Raw genomic sequence first — 6,000 nt, forward strand, 5'->3', positions numbered from 1 at the left:
AACAGTAATATCTATCAGAACCAGTAGAGAACAGTAATATCTATCAGAACCAGTAGAACAGTAATATCTCTCAGAACCAGTAGAGAACAGTAATATCTATCAGAACCAGTAGAGAACAGTAATATCTATCAGAACCAGTAGAGAACAGTAATATCTCTCAGAACCAGTAGAGAACAGTAATATCTCTCAGAACCAGTAGAGAACAGTACTATCTATCAGAACCAGTAGAGAACAGTAATATCTATCAGAACCAGTAGAACAGTAATATCTCTCAGAACCAGTAGAGAACAATAATATCTATCAGAACCAGTAGAGAACAGTAATATCTATCAGAACCAGTAGAACAGTAATATCTCTCAGAACCAGTAGAGAACAGTAATATCTATCAGAACCAGTAGAGAACAGTAATATCTATCAGAACCAGTAGAACAGTAATATCTCTCAGAACCAGTAGAAAACAATAATATCTATCAGAACCAGTAGAGAACAGTAATATCTATCAGAACCAGTAGAGAACAGTAATATCTATCAGAACCAGTAGAGAACAGTAATATCTATCAGAACCAGTAGAGAACAGTAATATCTATCAGAACCAGTAGAGAACAGTAATATCTATCAGAACCAGTAGAGAACAGTAATATCTATCAGAACCAGTAGAGAACAGTAATATCTATCAGAACCAGTAGAGAACAGTAATATCTATCAGAACCAGTAGAGAACAGTAATATCTATCAGAACCAGTAGAGAACAGTAATATCTATCAGAACCAGTAGAGAACAGTAATATCTATCAGAACCAGTAGAGAACAGTAATATCTATCAGAACCAGTAGAGAACAGTAATATCTCTCAGAACCAGTAGAGAACAGTAATATCTATCAGAACCAGTAGAGAACAGTAATATCTATCAGAACCAGTAGAGAACAGTAATATCTATCAGAACCAGTAGAGAACAGTAATATCTATCAGAACCAGTAGAGAACAGTAATATCTATCAGAACCAGTAGAACAGTAATATCTCTCAGAACCAGTAGAGAACAGTAATATCTATCAGAACCAGTAGAGAACAGTAATATCTATCAGAACCAGTAGAACAGTAATATCTCTCAGAACAAGTAGAGAACAGTAATATCTATCAGAACCAGTAGAGAACAGTAATATCTATCAGAACCAGTAGAGAACAGTAATATCTATCAGAACCAGTAGAACAGTAATATCTCTCAGAACCAGTAGAGAACAGTAATATCTATCAGAACCAGTAGAGAACAGTAATATCTCTCAGAACCAGTAGAACAGTAATATCTATCAGAACCAGTAGAACAGTAATATCTCTCAGAACCAGTAGAGAACAGTAATATCTATCAGAACCTGTAATATCTATCAGAACAGTAATATCTATCAGAACCAGTAGAGAACAGTAATATCTCTCAGAACCAGTAGAGAACAGTAATATATATCAGAACCAGTAGAGAACAGTAATATCTCTCAGAACCAGTAGAACAGTAATATCTATCAGAACCAGTAGAACAGTAATATCTCTCAGAACCAGTAGAGAACAGTAATATCTATCAGAACCTGTAGAGAACAGTAATATCTCTCAGAACCAGTAGAGAACAGTAATATCTATCAGAACCAGTAGAGAACAGTAATATCTCTCAGAACCAGTAGAGAACAGTAATATCTATCAGAACCAGTAGAGAACAGTAATATCTATCAGAACCAGTAGAACAGTAATATCTCTCAGAACCAGTAGAGAACAATAATATCTATCAGAACCAGTAGAGAACAGTAATATCTATCAGAACAAGTAGAGAACAGTAATATCTATCAGAACCAGTATAGAACAGTAATATCTATCAGAACCAGTAGAGAACAGTAATATCTATCAGAACCAGTAGAGAACAGTAATATCTCTCAGAACCAGTAGAGAACAGTAATATCTATCAGAACCAGTAGAGAACAGTAATATCTATCAGAACCAGTAGAACAGTAATATCTCTCAGAACCAGTAGAGAACAATAATATCTATCAGAACCAGTAGAGAACAGTAATATCTATCAGAACCAGTAGGGAACAGTAATATCTATCAGAACCAGTAGAGACCAGTAATATATATCAGAACCAGTAGAGAACAGTAATATCTATCAGAACAAGTAGAGAACAGTAATATCTATCAGAACCAGTAGAGAACAGTAATATCTATCAGAACCAGTAGAGAACAGTAATATCTATCAGAACCAGTAGAACAGTAATATCTCAGAACCTCAGAACACCAGTAGAGAACAGTAATATCTATCAGAACCAGTAGAGAACAGTAATATCTATCAGAACAAGTAGAGAACAGTAATATCTATCAGAACCAGTAGAGAACAGTAATATCTATCAGAACCAGTAGAGAACAGTAATATCTATCAGAACCAGTAGAGAACAGTAATATCTATCAGAACCAGTAGAACAGTAATATCTCTCAGAACCAGTAGAGAACAGTAATATCTATCAGAACCAGTAGAGAACAATAATATCTATCAGAACCAGTAGAGAACAGTAATGTCTATCAGAACCAGTAGAGACCAGTAATATCTCTCAGATCCAGTAGAGAACAATAATATCTATCAGAACCAGTAGAGAACAGTAATATCTATCAGAACCAGTAGAGAACAGTAATATCTATCAGAACCAGTAGAGACCAGTAATATCTCTCAGAACCAGTAGAGAACAATAATATCTATCAGAACCAGTAGAGAACAGTAATATCTATCAGAACAAGTAGAGAACAGTAATATCTATCAGAACCAGTAGAGAACAGTAATATCTATCAGAACCAGTAGAGAACAGTAATATCTATCAGAACCAGTAGAACAGTAATATCTCTCAGAACCAGTAGAGAACAGTAATATCTATCAGAACCAGTAGAGAACAGTAATATCTATCAGAACCAGTAGAGAACAGTAATATCTATCAGAACCAGTAGAGAACAGTAATATCTATCAGAACCAGTAGAGAACAGTAATATCTATCAGAACCAGTAGAGAACAGTAATATCTATCAGAACCAGTAGAGAACAGTAATATCTCTCACCAGCAGGGAGCAGTAATATCTATCAGAACAAGTAGAGACCAGTAATATCTATCAGAACCAGTAGGGAACAGTAATATCTCTCAGAACCAGTAGAGACCAGTAATATCTATCAGAACCAGTAGAACAGTAATATCTCTCAGAACCAGTAGAGAACAGTAATATCTATCAGAACCAGTAGAGAACAGTAATATCTATCAGAACCAGTAGAGAACAGTAATGTCTATCAGAACCAGTAGAGACCAGTAATATCTCTCAGATCCAGTAGAGAACAATAATATCTATCAGAACCAGTAGAGAACAGTAATATCTATCAGAACCAGTAGAGAACAGTAATATCTATCAGAACCAGTAGAGACCAGTAATATCTATCAGAACCAGTAGAGAACAATAATATCTATCAGAACCAGTAGAGAACAGTAATATCTATCAGAACCAGTAGAGAACAGTAATATCTATCAGAACAGTAGAGTAGAGAACAGTAATATCTATCAGAACCAGTAGAGAACAGTAATATCTATCAGAACCAGTAGAACAGTAATATCTCTCAGAACCAGTAGAGAACAGTAATATCTATCAGAACCAGTAGAGAACAGTAATATCTATCAGAACCAGTAGAGAACAGTAATATCTATCAGAACAAGTAGAGAACAGTAATATCTATCAGAACCAGTAGAGAACAGTAATATCTATCAGAACCAGTAGAGAACAGTAATATCTATCAGAACCAGTAGAGAACAGTAATATCTCTCACCAGCAGGGAGCAGTAATATCTATCAGAACAAGTAGAGACCAGTAATATCTATCAGAACCAGTAGGGAACAGTAATATCTCTCAGAACCAGTAGAGACCAGTAATATCTATCAGAACCAGTAGAACAGTAATATCTCTCAGAACCAGTAGAGAACAGTAATATCTATCAGAACCAGTAGAGAACAGTAATATCTATCAGAACCAGTAGAGAACAGTAATATCTATCAGAACAAGTAGAGAACAGTAATATCTATCAGAACCAGTAGAGAACAGTAATATCTATCAGAACCAGTAGAGAACAGTAATATCTATCAGAACCAGTAGAGAACAGTAATATCTCTCACCAGCAGGGAGCAGTAATATCTATCAGAACAAGTAGAGACCAGTAATATCTATCAGAACCAGTAGAGAACAGTAATATCTATCAGAACCAGTAGAACAGTAATATCTCTCAGAACAAGTAGAGAACAGTAATAACAGAACCAGTAGAGAACAGTAATATCTATCAGAACCAGTAGAGAACAGTAATATCTATCAGAACCAGTAGAGAACAGTAATATCTATCAGAACCAGTAGAACAGTAATATCTCTCAGAACCAGTAGAGAACAGTAATATCTATCAGAACCAGTAGAGAACAGTAATATCTCTCAGAACCAGTAGAACAGTAATATCTATCAGAACCAGTAGAACAGTAATATCTCTCAGAACCAGTAGAGAACAGTAATATCTATCAGAACCAGTAGAGAACAGTAATATCTATCAGAACCAGTAGAGAACAGTAATATCTCTCAGAACCAGTAGAGAACAGTAATATCTATCAGAACCAGTAGAGAACAGTAATATCTATCAGAACCAGTAGAGAACAGTAATATCTATCAGAACCAGTAGAACAGTAATATCTCTCAGAACCAGTAGAGAACAGTAATATCTATCAGAACCAGTAGAGAACAGTAATATCTCTCAGAACCAGTAGAGAACAGTAATATCTATCAGAACAGTAGAGAACAGTCTCAGAACCAGTAGAGAACAGTAATATCTATCAGAACCAGTAGAGAACAGTAATATCTATCAGAACCAGTAGAACAGTAATATCTCTCAGAACCAGTAGAGAACAATAATATCTATCAGAACCAGTAGAGAACAGTAATATCTATCAGAACAAGTAGAGAACAGTAATATCTATCAGAACCAGTAGAGAACAGTAATATCTATCAGAACCAGTAGAGAACAGTAATATCTATCAGAACCAGTAGAACAGTAATATCTCTCAGAACCAGTAGAGAACAGTAATATCTATCAGAACCAGTAGAGAACAGTAATATCTCTCAGAACTAGTAGAGAACAATAATATCTATCAGAACCAGTAGAGAACAGTAATATCTATCAGAACCAGTAGGGAACAGTAATATCTATCAGAACCAGTAGAGACCAGTAATATATATCAGAACCAGTAGAGAACAGTAATATCTATCAGAACAAGTAGAGAACAGTAATATCTATCAGAACCAGTAGAGAACAGTAATATCTATCAGAACCAGTAGAGAACAGTAATATCTATCAGAACCAGTAGAACAGTAATATCTCTCAGAACAAGTAGAGAACAGTAATATCTATCAGAACCAGTAGAGAACAGTAATATCTATCAGAACAAGTAGAGAACAGTAATATCTATCAGAACAAGTAGAGAACAGTAATATCTATCAGAACCAGTAGAGAACAGTAATATCTATCAGAACCAGTAGAGAACAGTAATATCTATCAGAACCAGTAGAACAGTAATATCTCTCAGAACCAGTAGAGAACAGTAATATCTATCAGAACCAGTAGAGAACAGTAATATCTATCAGAACCAGTAGAGAACAGTAATATCTATCAGAACCAGTAGAACAGTAATATCTCTCAGAACAAGTAGAGAACAGTAATATCTATCAGAACCAGTAGAGAACAGTAATATCTATCAGAACCAGTAGAGAACAGTAATATCTATCAGAACCAGTAGAGAACAGTAATATCTCTCAGAACCAGTCAGAACCAGTAGAACAGTAATATCTATCAGAACCAGTAGAGAACAGTAATATCTCTCAGAACCAGTAGAACAGTAATATCTATCAGAACCAGTAGAACAGTAATATCTCTCAGAACCAGTAGAGAACAGTAATATCTATCAGAACCA

Source organism: Oncorhynchus nerka, linkage group LG14, assembly GCF_034236695.1.
Source record: "Oncorhynchus nerka isolate Pitt River linkage group LG14, Oner_Uvic_2.0, whole genome shotgun sequence".
NCBI lineage: Eukaryota > Metazoa > Chordata > Actinopteri > Salmoniformes > Salmonidae > Oncorhynchus > Oncorhynchus nerka.